Here is an 18,539-nt window from a genome sequence, read left to right on the forward strand (position 1 = left end):
GGGATCTTGGGGGTGGGGTGGGATGGGGGTAAGGGGAGATGGGGAGAGAAAAGGTAGAAGGGAAGGAGGGGGGACGTGGGGAAACAGCAGGATTGGGATAAAGGAAGGTTGGATAGGGGAGCACAGAACCACAATTCTTAGTTAAGGGAGCCACTTTAGGGTGGGCAAGAGACTTGACTCTAGAGGGGCTCCCAGGTGCCCAAGCTGAGGTCCCCAGTTAGTTCCTTGGGCAGCTGAGGATAGGCAACCTGAAATGACCCTATCCTAGAGCAATACTGATGCATATCATCATAGAACCTTCATCTGGTGATGGATGGAGATAGAGACAGAGACCAACACTGGAGCACTGGACTGAGCTCCCAAGGTCCCAATGAGGAGCAGAAGGAGGGAGAACATGAGCAAAGAAGTCGGGACCACGAGGGGTGCACCCACCCACTGAGACAGTGGAGCTGATCTATTGGGAGCTCACCAAGGCCAGCTGGACTGTGACTGAAAAAGCATGGGATAAAACTGGACTCTCTGAACATGGCGAACAATGAGGGCTGATGAGACGCCAAGGACAATGGCACGCAGTTTTGATCCTACGCAATCTGCTGGCTTGGTGGGAGCCTAGCCAGTTTGGATGTTCACCTTCCTAGATATGGACAGAGGGGGGAGGACCTAGGACTTACCACAGGGCAGGGAACCCTGACTGCTCTTTGGACTGGAGAAGGGAAGGGGAGAGGAGTGGTGGGAGGGGGAGGGAAATGGGAGGCTGGGAGGAGGTGGAAATTTGTTTTGTTTTGTTTTTATTCTCCTTTTATCAATAAAAAAAGAAAAAAAGAACATTATATTATACATTTTGTGAGTGTGTGTAGTAGTGTGTGTGTATGTGTGTCTGTGTATCTGTGTTTGTGTATTTGCACCCTCAAATGTGCATGTGTGTGTATGTGTGCATTCATTGTTTTGGCATCAGGGTACTTCTGCCATCTTAGAATGTTTTGAACGATCTTTTTTGTCTCTGGTGATGCAGCTTGAGGATCATTGATCTCCATTGTTTTTAAAGACAGCAGGTATGTTCCTTTATGCAATCTTTGGTCCTGGGCTGTCCTTATACTAAGAGACTTATTCTCTTTCAATCTTGTGCTCATATCGATCTTAGCACATTTCATGAGCTCCTCAATTCATCATCATACCCAGGTGCAGCAGTGGGAAGGCAGCTGGTGGTGCATATTCGGTAACATCTTATATCTCTGTTTGTGTCTGGTCCATGAATTTAGCAATCTCTTTCTTTGAGGATTGTCAACACTTTGGAGTACAAGGTTTTGTCGTAGCTCCTAGAGTTCCCATGGATCTTACTCATCTCTTTCCTGTCTCACATTTCAACAATATGTGTCTTCCTTTGGGGGTTCATGTCAAGGGTTTTCAGATTTGTTCATCCTTTCAAAGGACCAGCTCTTTGTTTCAACTGCCAAGTTATCTCTAGCTCTGTTCTTTTTCACACTTTCTCATAACAGTTTTGAGGTTGGAATGTTGTGCTTTGTTTGTTTGTTTTTTGTATCTTTGACCACTAAGATGCATCATTGTGAGACTTTTGATTTCTTGACGTACAAACTGATAGTTATAACTTTGTCTCCTAGTGCTGATTTTGCTTTTTTTTATTTCTAGCATCTTGTTGCAGAGCCATTCCCCACCAGAAAAGATGGAGGACATAGCAGATAAAGTATTTTCTGTCAATTTCACTGATGACAGTTTGCAAGCATCGCGAAAATCAGCTTCGGAGTACTCCCTTTCAAGTCTTGTAAACGCAACCTGCTCACTGACTCACATCATTGCCGAAGAGAATTTCGACACAATTGTGCCAAATAGATTTTATGAGACCTTAGCCAAAAACGACTTATTGTTTCAGAAACATCATATCTACAGGTGGAAAAGCAAATATCATCCACAGGTCTGCTACTCCAGGAGGCTTTCCCATCGTCTCACCCTCCCTCGATTTCCCCTGAGGCGAAGATGGAGTGAGCTGGCCCTGCCAACTTTCCTGACAGAACCCGAGGTAAAGATAGGCCAGGAGATAAATGAAAAATCTAGCAAGGGCTTCTCTAAGTCCAGCTCCCCTGATTTATACATCAGATCTTAACTCACCTGCGAATTCTGCCCCTCAGGGTGCTGATATGAAGGCAGAAAATGCTGCAAAAAAATCATCTGAGTCAGCTAAGATGGAGTATATCACTTATACTAACACAAATGTAGATGTGGTCGAGTCCGTGGAAGACATCAGCGAACAAAAAGATCTTGAAGGAGATGTTCCTGACATCACACAGAACAACACCACCAGTTCCGACATCACCAGCCTGAACACACGGGATATCCTTTATGCTGCGGCCCCTCCATCCCCTTCCCAGCATGAAAACGACTATGATATAGTCGAAGACATTATGAGGAGGGCGTTACCACCAAAGTCTCCAGAAGAGCAGCTCCAGAAAGCACCCATAGCTGCCAACAAGCCCACCAGAAGGGGCTGTAAGGGCATGAGAGGGAAAATCAAGAAGCTGTTTGAAAGGATTTCTTGCTGCCTTCCTACCCGAAGCAAGGAATATACAACATCCAGGTAAGGGAAAACAAGGACTGGGAAATGGAGTTCCAAGAAAATGATGTACTTGGACGACAAAATTAGCATTTGTATTTGATATGCTCTTTGCAAGGCACTTTGCCACAGGCAGGCGTCAGCCATCTGTAGGATATGAACGTTAAGGTATCTGGCAACCTAAAAGAAGCTTTCCCACTGATTTCTGCTCATGAAGAGACTGGGGTGGTTGAGACCAAAGCAGACAGCAGAGTGTGTTGGCAGGGTATGGGGTGCAGGGAGACAGGAGGGAGGAGTCTTTGTAAAAGAGACAGCAGTTTAGGGAGGAAGAATCTTATGGAGAGCTCTGGTACCACAGAGCAGATTTTTATTTTTTTCTCTTTTCTTGTTTTTCTTTACTTTCTACATTTACCTCAACTTTTCTCTTTTTATTACCAACTATTTTCTACTATCTATGTATTTACCTTTGCCATTTTGTACACTGGTTTATTTTGAAACCTTAAAGCTGTTGTCAGTACATATTAGCTATAAAATTAAAGCATTCAACAACTCACCAGCTGTGTTACTTCCCACAGCATTTCCCTGGTCTGATCAATTCCCTTATCATTGTAAGACTCTTCACCTGCCACCATGCCACACGTGAGACAAAATATGGCTGGAAATCTTGAGAGACAACACGTTTTCTAATGGCATCACAGTGTCCAGGACAGGCTACCATGCCTATGATTCCCATAATTGGGAGTTTAATAAAAAGAGACTGACTATCATGAGTATAGAAACCAGGAGGTCTGCAGCAGCCAGAGTCACTAGAGAATTTGAGGGTCTAGGTGAAAGCAATATTGACGAAGCCCGTGTGTTCGCTCTCCAGTGAATAACACATCTCTTACTCAGGTCAGCAGAAAGCTCATTGAGTGCATTCTTGGTGTTACTGCTGTTTGCTTTAGAGTCAAAATGTTCTCCCAAAAGTTCTAATGATAGAGGTCTAGCACTATCTCATCATCTCTGAATTTCTGGTTTCTATAGGGGGTGCTATCTGGGGAAGTTGTGAAAGAGCCGGGTAGTAGAACTCAGAAGGAGAAATTGAGTCATTACAGGAAATGGAACTCGGAGCAGCCATGCAAGCATGCTTGAGATTCACATTCCCAGGTCTCCATTCATGCCTTTCCTGTGCATTGTGAGCCAGAGTGTGAGTGTAGGACTTATGGAACTGATGTTGCTTCTTTTCAAGGATTGGGCCACTGTCAGGAAGAAAGAAATGCAGTTTGGGGAGACACAAGGAAAAAAATTCTTTTTGTTCTGAAGAGCATGATTGAGTCATTGCAATGACCTCAATGGACACATTGTTAGGTCTTGCAGACCCTGCCCATTGAAGGCATTGGCCAGTCTGAGTCTTGCCTTACATTGCAGAGAAGGTGTTGCCTTGTTAGCTTTAGGGAATTTGGACTCAGAATTTGCATCATGTTCACATGGTTATTTTTGATCACTTGGAAACAGACATGTTGATCTGATTAGACCAAAAGAGTTTGTGATTCTTCCCTGAAATGTTGATTTTTATCTATATCTTTTGAATGGTGTTTGAATTAATTTGTTCTTTCAAATTAGTCTTGGTTTAAACCACCTCTAATTTTTTTTATCTTAAATGAGCATGATTCGTTGACATTTTTAAAATATTAGTAGGAGATAATTGCAGAAAGTTAGCTTCACAATGGTGTGCACTGTGAATTTACCCCAGTTTGATTACATCCTCCAAGCTTTGTTGAGCTCCAAATGTCACCTATTTTCTCAATGGCCTTGTTGAATAGCCATGTCCCATCCACCACAAAACAAAACCATGCGATCTCAATTATGGACAACCCACCACAATGCTATGTTCAATGAGGCTTACCATCTTTTAGAGTCCATCCATGTAACGGTAAGAAAAAAATTGAATATCTGGAGTGGAGAGGTCATGACGTCTATCCTAGAGAGTTCTTAGAGAACTTATAGGCACTGTGAAAAAGCCACTGAAGCACTTCTGACCTTCAGTAGTCCAGACCCAAGTCCCTAGTCTAGGTCAACTCAGAGTTTCTGATTCTGTCCTTTTCTGACTATGGTGCTAACCAAAGACTGGGGGAATACATCCTCAAGGTTTGATGTGAAAGGCCTCACACTTCCATATGTGCCTGAATGCTTAGTCTGTAGTATGGAGTGCTGATTGGTTTGGGAAGACAGAAAACCTTAAAGCACTGGAGAGCAGCAAGAAGAATTAGGTGACTGGATGCAACAAGGGCCTGCCAAAGCCATGAACCAGCTGCTTCAGCCTCATCTTCTCCAGGCCAACTTCCCAGTTCCTCCATCTGACATGCCTCCCCTATATTCAGAGGGCATGAGACATGGGAGACCTTATGCCACTTAAGTTGCAATCTGTTAAAGAAATGTGCACTGCCATGGTATAAATGATGCAGTCCCTGTTATTAGACAGAGAAACTACCTTGGGTTACTCCTTGCTGTTACTGGTCCAACCTCGGCAGTTACATAACTTGTCCTTTGTGAGAAATGATAGAATTTGTTCCTAAAGGATATTCAGTGGCCTGGGCTTCATCCTGAAGCTGCAGAGAAAGTCATGTTGGATAGAGAGCATTTGTATCTAGCATTGGTCCTGATACACTTGGGATATCCCAGACTCACAGACCTTGACATTGGGAGTTTTCCTCTCTGTTGCCATGAGTTTTATGTTCTGTGCAATCTCTGAAGTCACCGAGTCACTGCTGGTGTCTGAGACATTGATTTCTGCTTGTGCCCATTTGACTTTTTTTCTAAATTTGGTCCCTTCACTATAATTTTATTTGGCCATGGGGTACTATAATTTCTTTGGGGGCTTATTGTTTTATTTCAAACCTTATCTATGAAAAGTAGAAAATATGCCTTGAGACATATATCCATACAAATAGTGAGCAAAAATCATTTTCATCTGCTGTGTTATATTACAAAAGCCCCTGGCATGTGTTTACTGCACTCCCCTTTTAAGAATCCACAAACACATCCACGGCTCTAGTTAGGCTCAGGATATCTCTGGAGCTTGCACAGTACATCCAATGCTGTGTCCATGTGTATTTCAGAAAACTACAACATTTCATTCTTATGGAAGAGCTTGGGTTCTTCCCAGTATACTTATCTGTTAACTGATGATCCGGTTTTGTGTGGACTAACCACTAGTGTTCCTTGCTGAAGCCATGAGAACATGAGGTATTGCTTATGTGTTCTTAAACAGTGTTGAACAGGGAATCTTATTTCAGATGATGGACATTAAGAACATTACATTATACATTTTGTGAGTGTGTGTAGTAGTGTGTGTGTATGTGTGTCTGTGTATCGGTGTTTGTGTGTTTGCACCATCAAATGTGCATGTGTGTGTATGTGTGCATTCATTGTTTTGGCATCAGGGTACTTCTGCCATCTTAGAATGTTTTGAACGATCTTTTTTGTCTCTGGTGATGCAGCTTGAGGATCATTGATCTCCATTGTTTTTAAAGACAGCAGGTATGTTCCTTTATGCAATCTTTGGTCCTGGGCTGTCCTTATACTAAGAGACTTATTCTCTTTCAATCTTGTGCTCATATCGATCTTAGCACATTTCATGAGCTCCTCAATTCATCATCATACCCAGGTGCAGCAGTGGGAAGGCAGCTGGTGGTGCATATTCGGTAACGTCTTATATCTCTGTTTGTGTCTGGTCCATGAATTTAGCAATCTCTTTCTTTGAGGATTGTCAACACTTTGGAGTACAAGGTTTTGTCGTAGCTCCTAGAGTTCCCATGGATCTTACTCATCTCTTTCCTGTCTCACATTTCAACAATATGTGTCTTCCTTTGGGGGTTCATGTCAAGGGTTTTCAGATTTGTTCATCCTTTCAAAGGACCAGCTCTTTGTTTCAACTGCCAAGTTATCTCTAGCTCTGTTCTTTGTTACACTTTCTCATAACAGTTTTGAGGTTGGAATGTTGTGCTTTGTTTGTTTGTTTTTTGTATCTTTGACCACTAAGATGCATCATTGTGAGACTTTTGATTTCTTGACGTACAAACTGATAGTTATAACTTTGTCTCCTAGTGCTGATTTTGCTTTTTTTTTTTTTTTATTTCTAGCATCTTGTTGCAGAGCCATTCCCCACCAAAAAAGATGGAGGACATAGCAGATAAAGTATTTTCTGTCAATTTCACTGATGACAGTTTGCAAGCATCGCGAAAATCAGCTTCGGAGTACTCCCTTTCAAGTCTTGTAAACGCAACCTGCTCACTGACTCACATCATTGCCGAAGAGAATTTCGACACAATTGTGCCAAATAGATTTTATGAGACCTTAGCCAAAAACGACTTATTGTTTCAGAAACATCATATCTACAGGTGGAAAAGCAAATATCATCCACAGGTCTGCTACTCCAGGAGGCTTTCCCATCGTCTCACCCTCCCTCGATTTCCCCTGAGGCGAAGATGGAGTGAGCTGGCCCTGCCAACTTTCCTGACAGAACCCGAGGTAAAGATAGGCCAGGAGATAAATGAAAAAACTAGCAAGGGCTTCTCTAAGTCCAGCTCCCCTGATTTATACATCAGATCTTAACTCACCTGCGAATTCTGCCCCTCAGGGTGCTGATATGAAGGCATTAGAGACACCCAAGACAGCAGAAAATGCTGCAAACTTAACATCTGAGGGGACTTCTGAGAAGGCTAAGGTGAAGGCCAACAGAAACCTTTTTCAAAGGTTTTTCTGCTGCCTCTGCATGCCAAGGACAAAAGATCCAACATCCAGGTGAGTAACAACAAAGAAGGAAAATTCAGTTTTAAGGAAATGGAGTCGGTGAGGCCAGTTAATCACGTATGATTTGAGCTGATTTTTTTGAAGGCACTTTGCCATGGGCAGGCTTCAGCCATTTACAGGACCCAAACATTAAGGTGTCTGGAACCCCAAAAGGAGCTTTCACACTGAATCCTATTCATGAAGAGTCTAGCATAGTTGTGACAGAAGCAGTCAGCAGAGGTTGCTGGCAGGGCTTGCGGATGCAGGGAAACTGGAGGGAAAAAAAGACTTTCAAAGGGATAACAGTTTAGGAAGGGAAGAAGAAGTCTGTAGAGAACTCTGGTTCCTCAGATCAGCTTTTTGCTAAGTCTTTCTATGTCAATGTCACTAAAACAGTCCTTTGTTTCTCTCTTTTCAAGGGCTGATGATGCGGCCCTGACCCGGGGTTCCTAAACCCCGGATCTGTGTTCGGCCTGGTTGGGGCATAACAGCTTCTGGAGCAAGCCAGGCCAGAACATGAAAGGAGGTGTGCCCCAAACCTCTACCTGATAGACAGCTCCCGCCACCAGGGCATGAGCTCTGTACTTCTCCTCTAGTATTGGGTGCAAGGGTGAACTTCATTTGTCCACAGAAGAAGTAGCTGGACAAAGAATCCTGTCACATCATCCTGGGCGACAACAAGGCATCCATCTCGCTCCGAGTCCACATGAGAAAAGTTAAGTGTCCCAGATGACTCTGAGTCCCCATCTCCTTCTCCCCTCACTTCCATCAACAGAATCAATGAGCACATGTAAAGAAGTGCTTTCACGCTTTCCTCTTAGGTGGTAAGGAGGCACAGGAAGAGGAGGGGGAAGGAGGAGTGGGGCAAGTGGGACATGTCAAGGGATAAAACAGTGGGAGAGGGTAGAAGAAAGGGCTTGCGTGTGGATGGAGAGGAGGTGATTTATCCAGAGGAAATTCCATTACGAGAGCAGAAAAGTAAGGGATGAATGTGTGGGTGGTGACAGGGTCCACAACCAAGAAGGAGAGGAGCAAAATTCCCCTGAAGAGGAGGTTAGGAGCAAATGGTGCATGGGTACCCCGAGAAGACGACCCTATCTTCCTCATGGGTTCCAGCTTGCTCCAAGCTGCAGCAGGAGAGTGCTGCCTAAGGAATCTGCTCTCGTCCTAAGGTGCTCAGACAGGGTGTGGCTGCAGAGAAGAGAAGCCACATGTTTTCAGGAGCCTCTTCTTCTTTCTGCTTGACCGAGGCTTGGATTGATCTGGTAACATCTGCTTATGTTCAAGCCTTCATCTTTCATGCCCCAAGGTGCTGTTGTCCCATCCAATGATTATTCAGACAGATGTCCCCATGGGGAATTCCTTGACTTTGAGTAAACAGCAAGATAGGTGTTTGTACTGGAAATGGGTAAACAGTGCTTAAAAGGACTGGGAAACATCACTGCCCAGAAAAAGTCAACAAACTTGGAACATCTTTGAGCCCAGGGCCATCATCAGGCTTTAGTTTAGAAGGAAACCTGATTGCCAAGGAGCTGCAGATGACGGCCAGTAATATTGTGTGCAGCCTTGTTGAGTGAGCTGCCTGCCGTCTTCTGTCCACCATACATATAGGGAGCATCTTCCTGGGTCACCAGGGGCAAGCCAGCTGACATGCTTTTCAGGGGTCTAATCTTGAGATCAGTCAGGTGTAGTGAATTTGTGTCCAATGTGCATCTCCTTGTGGTAGATGATGAGTTTCTGTATCGTGGCCTTGATCTACACCAACCATCCCAACTGAGCGCTCTCCTCTGCAGAGGCTGATGGTCCTGTCCTGGTCAATAGGAGTATGGTTCTTTGTGACAGCTTATCAATTGTCTGGAATACACTTCATTGGCTACATCATGTAGATGAAATCTTGACCAAGTCCTATATGGTGCCTTGCTCACCCTAGTCATAATGATAGTCAGCATTGGTATGTCAGTCATCATTTTATTCTAATAATTCCTGCCATTATATGTTACTTGATGTTTTTATTATACCCTTGAACATTCTTTGTTTTATTGTTGTGATTATATTGTGCCAAGTATGATTTGTTCAATGATCTAGTCTATTTGGAGTTCTGTATGCTTCTTTTACCTTATTAGAAAGCTCAATCTTTAGGTTAGGGAAGTTTTCTTCTATGATTTTATTGGAAACAGTTCCTGTTTCTTTGACCTTGCTTTCTTCTCCTATTCCCCTTAATCATGGATTTGGCCTTTACATAATATCCCAATTTTTCTGGTGCTTTGTGCTTGAAATTTTATTAAAGTTAACATTGTTATTGACTGGGAAATCCATTTTCTTCTATCTTGTCTTCAATATCTGAGAGTTTTGCTTCCATCTCTTATATTCTGTCAGTAAATGTTACGTCTAGGATTCTTGCTCCAGTCTGTTTCCAATTCTCCCTTGGTTCCGCTTGTCTTCATTGATTCTTTTTTTCACGTGTAGCCTTGACCTGTCTTCTTCATTCAAATCCATTGTTTGTGTTCCAAAGATTTCCATTAACACATTCATTCATGTCCTCCTAAGGTCCTTGACCATTTTCATAATAGCTATTTTGAAGTCCTTGTTCTGTGTGTCAGCTGTTTGCCTTGCTCGGGAACTACTGAAGTCCTACTGATGAACTCTAGTGGAGACACACTGTTGGGGCTGTTTTGATTCTGTCCTCATGCTGACATCCAGACATCTGGGCTTAGAAGGATTTCAATTCCAGTAGTTGATATCTGGTCTTGCCTGTCTGTTGGGTAGGTTTTTCCTTCTTAGTTTGTGTTGCTCTCTCAGAATTTTTGGAGGGGTGCAGTGGCTGTGGTAGCTTATAGAGAGTGCTCTAAGTCTCTCCCAGGTATGGCCACTGGTGGTTTCAGGTGGGCAGTGTTTCTAGTATTGGGAGATTGCAGGAAAGAGTAGGATGAGCTAGACTGGCAAGTGTCTCAGCAGATACACAAGGAGGGAGAAAAGTTTGGTCAGCCATCTGGATCTCTAAAGTCCTCAGGGAGTTGGAGAAAGAGGGTGAAATCAAGTCCCTATCCAGCACGTGGTCTGGTACAGGGTTAGGGATGAGACCGAGTGTTTGAAAATGGAGGACAGAAGGAGAGGGAAGATTGCCTATTTGCTTCCATGGTCAGCATGGCCGGAAGGGCTGCAGTGACAGACTGTCTCCAGTGAAGGTGACCAAGACAAAGGATGGGAAGAAGAGAAGGCTGAGAGTGAGGGTTTCTTTACTCTCCCAGGAATGGGGACAGAAAAAAGGAAAGTCCAGAACAGGTGGCCTGCTCTAAGGCTGAGAATAAGACTGGGAACTGGGCTTGGAGGATGGGAAGGAGATTGAAGTTCACCTACCTGATTTCCTGCTCAGCACAGCAAGTGTGTCCAGGGACATAGTGTCTCTGCTGTTGCTGGCTGAGACAAAGTGGTGGGAATTGGGTGCAGTGATGTAGGAGAAGAATGATGGATTTGAAATTTGTACATTGACTAGCGAAACATACAGACAGTGAAATGAGTGCAGGAATCTCATAAATGAGTGTCTGATCATGTATGGGGCAGACTATTGTATAGGCAAAAAGTGGAGACTGTAGTGCAGTAAATTCATTTGATAGTTACTGGAATATGTTCCCTTAATAATGAATGCTGTGAGGAACCCCAAATATATATCTTCATAGTAAATCACACACCAATGAAATAATCTGATGGTATTCTCTGTGGGAGAGTTAAGAATGTATTATTTCCTTTATTTTTGTAAGAGTGTTAAAGATTTCTTCTGGATGTGGCAATCTTTTCGGAAGATCAAAGGATATGATCTAGTAGAATCCAGCTGGATTCTGAGGGCTGTGTGCTGTGGTGACTGATGATCCTGTCAGAGCTCACCCTCTGCTCACTGAGGAGACTCAGCAGTGCTGTCCTCCTGTCCTGTCAGAGCCCAGGGTGAAAGGAGTCAGCCAGAGCTAGTGATTACTGCTAGGACTCCCCAAAACTGAAAGCCTACCTAGCTACTCCTCAGGCTACCATGGAAGCCGAGCTTCAGCAGCAGGGCTCACAAGGGTCTTGGCAGCCTCAGTGGAAACATACACAAAGGAAGACCACTTCTCTGCAGGGCTGGGAAAGGAGGCCTGGGACAACCTAGACTCTCCGAGGAGATCTTTGGTCTTGAACTGCTTCTTTCTCACTGCAGGGCAGGGACAGGCCTAGGAGCTCTGCTGTCACCCCGGCCGTATCTGCGTCTTAAGCACAGATCACTACTACACTTTACCGCAGCATCCCATCTACCATCTGTTCGTCTCTATTACTGCAAGGATTCTTTCCCAGTCTATTCTGCCCTCTGCTTCTAGGCTAACATTGCCTATACCTTGATCATGGAAATCAGTTCCATTGTCCCTAGGGTACAATGAGGCAAAAAAGTCAGATATCTATTCCTCATATCTCCTTGGATACCCTTATGAGTCAATAATAACCAATCCTGTAAGAAATATTAAATGATCATTTTTTCTTGTCAAATACTATAAAACAAATGCTGTTTTTCCTTCAACCCTGAACACTCCTGAGCCTTTTAGACTTTCTTCCTCCATTCCCAATGTCCCATTCTAAATGCCCACTTCTCTGCAAGTGTTAGACACGTTCTTCCAGACAGATGGAACCAATTTCCTTTCCTTTTTTTACATCCAGTGACCTCCTCTTCTCTCTGTCTTCTTCACTGTTCATAATTCTTTTCCAAACTAGCTAACTGTGCACACACTGTGAAGCTGGACCTCAGATCATCCAAAAGACCACTTTCTTTCCTTTGGTCATGGATAATAGTGTTGACAGGGATAAAAAGTACAGCTAACTCTCCAGGTATGCTTGCTCTGCCACTTCCGTGAGCATCTACTCTCCTGATTAGAAGTTGCATTGTTAAGATGCTTTAGTGGGAGTGGTGGTCTCTTTCTTTGTGCTCTTAAGACCACTTCTAACAGACTCCAGCTCTTTCTATGAATCTAACTATGCATCAGGTAATATAGGCACCACGCATACCTTTGAGCTGTGGCCTGATGGCGGACCTGGATATTACATTCAAGTCTGGCACAGGTGAGTTTCTCAAGATGACAGAGACAGGAGAAGCAGTGCAGGATACTCAACCTCCTGGGCCTCGATCCCTCTCCACATCTGCAACAGTATTTGTCTACACTGCTGCCTTTGTACACAGCTTCTGCTTACAGTATCTTTTATTCGTTCACATTCAATGATTCTAAATGATCATAAAATGCAAATAAAACAGACATCAAGGTTATGAATGGTTTACTAATCCAAGTACTTCCCATTGAACCTATTGTTTAAAGGGAATCCCATGGAGTTGGCATTGTTCTCTTAAATATAGAAATATCCGCCTGTGCTTGGTGCATTTTACTAACAGAAAATGATTCTGGAAAGCTCTATGCCTGAATACACTCCTGTTTCCACATTATCATGTCTCATGTAGTTAATATATAACTAACCCCTAAGCGGGCCCTCGAACCTGCTTCATTTCCTAAGTCACGGTCTATGACCCATCTTGTACCCTGCACCATCTCCTCTTTTTGCAATTCCTGCTTACTGCATCACTGCTGCAGCGCCAAGATTGTCCCATTTCAGCCTTTCCCTGGCTCTCAGCTGTTGGACTGTATCAGCCTTGGGCAAATGCATTCTTCAAGGCCCCTTCTGCTCAAGTTCAGCCCATAACATCTATCAGAGTAGGGTGTCTAATGTCAGAAGAAACAACAGGCAGCATTTGGGTAAAGTATCTCTTGAACACATTAACACGTTTGCCTGAAAGCCACACATGACATCTTGGCATATTGCCTGGTTCTGCCCTCTGCCTGCCAGCTGCAGACGCTGTGTTGGTATTTGATCTGCATTCTAGGCCATGCTGTGTCATCTCCTGTGATGTTTATCAAGGGCTGCTTCACTGTGTGAACCCCCTTTCACACACAGCATCCTGAACAAGTGCCTCCTCTTCTAAAACAAAGACAGATCTAATCATCCTTGATCCATTAAAGGCAACAGATTGTTCATATTGTCAGACTCATTGTCTCTGTTCAGGGTTTGTCATCCTCAGCTCCTGGGTGGGTCCCAAGCTCTCCTGTGTTGACTGCCCGTGTGCTGTCCCTGGCCACATTCATCAGGAAATGCATCAGCTATGGCTCCACTAGGACACATCACCATGCTCCCTGTAGTTTTCCTTTCATGCGTCTGAAATGTAAGTCTGAAACCCACAGCAGCACTGATACAGTGAACAACTGTGGAAGTGATGGCTGCTCTGGGACTTACAGGAGTGTGCTGAGTCTCTCTGGAGTTTCTGCAGGACAGGTGCCCATGTGCGGTAACCCTAACGTACATGGGGGCTATGGCTGACTGAGTCCTCCAATTTGTGAGGAATCAGCAGCTGCTCGCTCTCCTGTGGATCTGGAAAAGGTCTTTGCACACAGGCTTGAGTGTTTTACCATCTACTTTATATTCCACGGGAGAAAGTAATTCACTTCACCTTGCTTGCTCTTTCAGGAGCCCACACTGAACCAACCACTAGGAGGAGTTAGTGAGAACTCATTTGCTTGACTAGCACCTCTTCTTCTATGGGGTCCAGATGATGAGATAATGAGACAGCCCAGACAGAAGACCCTGGTCTGAGAAGAAGGTGTGTTGTGCCTGCCATGGCTTGGACTCCCCTCATCTTCATTTTTCCATCTCAATGTACAGGTACGGACAGGCCCAAGAGTCCTGGGGAGAACTTCTAAACTTAGTCAGCCCTTCTGGTTCAGATCCCCAAAATGCTGTACCTCAACTCTGCTGTTCACTGTGGTTTCTGCTTTCGCAGGTTCCTTTTCTCGGACTATATTGACAGAAACACCCTCCTCCTCTGTGCCCTGAGGAGTGGCATCGGCATTGGCGATAACAACATTTACTGGTACCAGCAGATGAAGGGGAGCCCTCCCAGGGTTTTCCTGTGCTACTGCAAAGACTCAAACAAGTCACTGGGGCCTAGAATCCCCATTACATTCTCTGGATCCAGAGAAGCCTCAAAAAATGTTGCAAATTTGCACATCTCTGAACTATATAGATGTAGGATGAAACTCAACACTGCTGTGTTATCTGGGAAAGTAGTGTTTCCCACAGTGATACAGGCAGATGGGGAAGTAGCCATCAATAGTAGCTTCTGCTAAGAAAACAAATCAGTTCTGTTAGAGTGCATGTAGTGGCCACAGGGAAGGGAGCAAGGAGGCTCCGCCAACATCGCCTGCCACAGCACCAGTTCTGAACATTGCAGAGGCCCATGGTATTGGTTTTGATCACCCAGAAAGATGCCCCCACCACATGGAGGGCAAACTGTGTACAAGTATTTGAAGGGCAACTACCACAAGGCACACGAGATGTACTGAATGCTCTTCTTCAGATACATGTCTAGAAACAAACATTCAGAATCCTGAGATCTCAGGTACTCAAGAGTATTTCTCTTCTTCGGTCATGGCCAGCAGAGCAGTCCAGGCTGACCTGACCCTGCCGATACTCGAATCCCTGGGGAAGGTAACGGTATATATAGCTGATGAACTATAAGAGAACTGTAGAGCCAGCTACAGTGTTCAGTTTGACGGATCTAAATTCGCAAGAGCAAGTAGTGTTGGTGGCCAGAACTGAAGTGGTCCAGTGGAGGATCTGGGAAACTGGGCCATCTCAGCTTCCACCAGCCCCTCATGCTGTGGGTCTGCAATACTACTGTAAGTCTCAGTATTACTTCCTGCCCCCCACTGAGGGCAAGGGCTGTACCAACATGACGGACAGGTACTCCACTACACAAGGCTTCTGAAGCGGGTGGGTGAGTTCGTGGCCCAGGCTGTGTACAACTGTTTCTCTGTTTGAAAAACAAGAAAGGTACCCAGGTTTCTGTGATTCTGAAGTTTTGTATTCTGTTTCTCTTTTCTTCTTATTTTATTTATTCTTATTATTTATTTCATCATAAAACGTTTATTAGAATGCTCTTTTTAATAAAGATTTATTTCTATCATTTAATGTGTATGGGTGTTTCACAAACATGTTTGTCTGCACAGTATGCATGCAGTGCCTGTGGAAAACAGAAGAGGATGTTGTATCCCTTGGAACTAGAGTTATAGATAGCTAATAGCTTCCATTAGACTTCTGGCAAGTAAACCCAAGTCTTGTTCAAGAGCCACAAGTACTCTTAACCGTGAGCCTTCTCTTTTTTTTTTAACATTTTTTTATTGATAAAAGAAGAATAAAGAAAAAAAAATTTCCACCTCCTCCCAGCCTCCCCTTTCCCTCCCCCTCCTCCCACTCTTCTCCCTCTCCTCCCACTCTTCTCCCCCTCCTCCCCCCCTCACCCCTTCCCCCAACTCCTCTCCCCCTCTCTCTCCAGACCAAAGAGCAGTCAGGGTTCCCTGCCCTGTGGTAAGTCCTAGGTCCTCCCCCCTCCGTCCATATCTAGGAAGGTGAACATCCAAACTGGCTAGGCTCCCACCAAGCCAGCAGATTGCGTAGGATCAAAACTGCGTGCCATTGTCCTTGGCGTCTCATCAGCCCTCATTGTTCGTCATGATCAGAGAGTTCAGTTTTATCCCATGCTTTTTTTGGTAATAGTCCATCTGGCCTTGGTGAGCTCCCAGTAGATCAGCTCCACTGTCTCAGTGGGTGGGTGCACCCCTCGTGGTCCCGACTTCTTTGCTCATGTTCTCCCTCCTCCTGCTCCTCATTGGGACCTTGGGAGCTCAGTCCAGTGCTCCAGTGTGGGTCTCTGTCTCTATCTCCATCCCTCGCCAGATGAAAGTTCTAAGATGATATGCAAGATATTCGTCAGTATTGCGCTAGGATGGGGTCATTTCAGGTTCCCTATCCTCAGCTGCCCAAGGAACTAACTGGGGACCTCAGCTTGGGCACCTGGGAGCCCCTCTAGGGTCAATTCTCCTGCCCACCCTAAAGTGGGTCCCTTAACTAAGGATTGTGGTTCCGTGCTCCCCTATCCAACCTTCCTTTATCCCGATCCTCCTATTTCCCCAAGTCCCCCCTCCTTCCCTTCTACCTTTTCTCTCCCCATCTCCCCTTACCCCCTTCCCACCCCACCCCCAAGATCCCACTTTTCTCCCCGGCAATTTTGTCTACTTCCCTTATCCAAGAGGATCTTCAGAATCACAGAAACCTATTTTTCACAAAAAAAATCTAAAAATACACAATAGAGGAAAATATAGCATTATCAACAAATGGTGTTACCAAAACTTAATAGATATGTGTAGAAGAATGGATGTCCTATCTCTCACTGTGTACAAAGTTCAACTCCACATGAATCAGATACCTCAATACAAAATCAAAAACTGAAATTCCTAGAAGAAAGGCAGAAAGCCTACTCCAACATGTAGGATTAGTAAGGTATTTCTGAGTATGACCCCACTCACTTAGGAACTGTGGTGGTTTGAAGGAGAATGAGTCCCTCAGGCTCACATGTTTGAATATTTTGTCCTCCATTTGTGGAAATGCTTGGGAAGGTTGAGGATGTCTTCTTTTTGGAGAAAGTGTGCCACTGGGCAGTGGGCTTTGAGGTTTTAAAAGACTCATGCCATTCCTGGTGTGTGCCCCTCTCTGTCTCCTGTTTACAGATCAAGATGTGAAGTTTTAGCTATTGCTGCCACTAGGACTCCACCCCCTCTGAAACCATAATCCAAATTAAATATTTTCTTTTATAAAAAAAAAAGAAAGAAAGGTACCCAGGGGGTCTTTACAAGGTGCGCACAGAAGGTCCTGTCCATCAAGGGGACCTTCTTTCAATCCTTGCTCAACTTCATCTGGTTTCTGCTGCTGGCTGTGGACAAGCTGACTGTGTTCACAGTGAGCACCACCTGCTTCCCTACATGGGGACCCCATGTACAAAGTGTACCTGGACAGGGGAGCTGCCAAAGCAGACCTCCTCCAGAGAGGGCAACCTGGGAACAAGCTGAGCAGCCTCGTGGACTCCTCAGAGCAGGAGGATGGGGACAAGTGCTAGGATGGCAGAAGCCTCATCAGCCTGCACGGAAGCTGCCTGGCCAGCATGGAGATGCCCATGACCACCACCACTGGGACGGATTCAGTGCCAGGATGGCATGAGGCCCCTTACACAGTAGGCTCCTGTTCAGGGGCTGGAGGGGCCTCCTGTGCAGAGTCTGTCCCTATTTATGTATAGAGGTCAAGGGCTGTGTGGTAAGGACCAGGAACAAAGCCCAGCTTCTGCTGCCCACCGATGTTCCTCATATCTCCCACAATAAAGCACAAGTCCTGCTGCAGCATCCTGTGCCGTCCTTGTCTCTGGTTCCTTGTGGAGGGCTCTAGTGGGACAGGCAGCTGGTATCAGTAACCTGTATCCCTTCTTGCGTGTTCACTGTTGCCATGGCACGCCAGAGGAGTGGTACTCACTACTGGGGGCCATGCAGGATCCTGAATCCTGCAGATGAGAGCGCTTTTTTGTTTGATTTCTGTTTGGACACAGAGTTGTTTTCTAATCATGATGAGCTTCTCAGGGACAGAATATGTTCTCCTAGGAGGTAGAGATCAGTCATTCAAGCTACAGCCCCGCTGGTCCCCATGAGCCCCACGCTACTGCTCTGCAGATGTTTTAAAGGGTGTAGTAGGTTCTCATATCCTTCATGTTGTCGTATTTATTTTTTTTCTGGGTGAGTGATTTTGCAATCTAATGTTTAGGACTTAACCATTTTAAGAATCCAGGAGTGAGCAACCAACTCTATTACCACAGATAATGCCCATGCTACCAGTCAGATTATAAAGGGAGACTCCATATTTTTCACAATTAAAATAAATAAAATTTCTGGATTACAACACTCTCAGCTGCTAGGGAAGGAAGCAGATGTGCCCTATTCTCTATAAACTGGGATTTAAGGACGGCTTATGTCGTCAGTTGATTAGTTCTCAATTTTTTTCTAAAGGTTTGTTTACGTTTTGGATCTATTGGTTTAATTTCTCTGACCCAGATATATCTAGAATTTTAACCCTTTTATTAGGGTTTCCTGGCTCATAGATTTCAGAACTGTCTAGCCTTGTGATTTTTTTTGTTCTTGTTTCCATTTATTAGTCTAGGAATATACAAAAGCGTGACATGGCACAACAATCTCATGGAAAGAAAACAGAATACACAGGAGGGGGCAGCTCTCTTCCCTGGCCCAATGCCTCAGGAAGGCACACATGT

The 18,539-nt window shown here is 44.7% G+C and overlaps 2 pseudogenes; one reads left to right on the plus strand and one right to left on the minus strand.

Annotated features, from left to right (window-relative positions):
• LOC142839899 (diacylglycerol O-acyltransferase 2 pseudogene) overlaps window positions 1-18,539 on the minus strand; it is a 177,410-nt pseudogene that overhangs the window by 156,878 nt on the left and 1,993 nt on the right.
• On the plus strand, window positions 14,755-16,979 carry LOC142845755 (Golgi to ER traffic protein 4 homolog pseudogene; annotated as a pseudogene).

The sequence above is a fragment of the Microtus pennsylvanicus genome, chromosome 1 (assembly GCF_037038515.1).
Source record: "Microtus pennsylvanicus isolate mMicPen1 chromosome 1, mMicPen1.hap1, whole genome shotgun sequence".
Lineage (NCBI taxonomy): Eukaryota > Metazoa > Chordata > Mammalia > Rodentia > Cricetidae > Microtus > Microtus pennsylvanicus.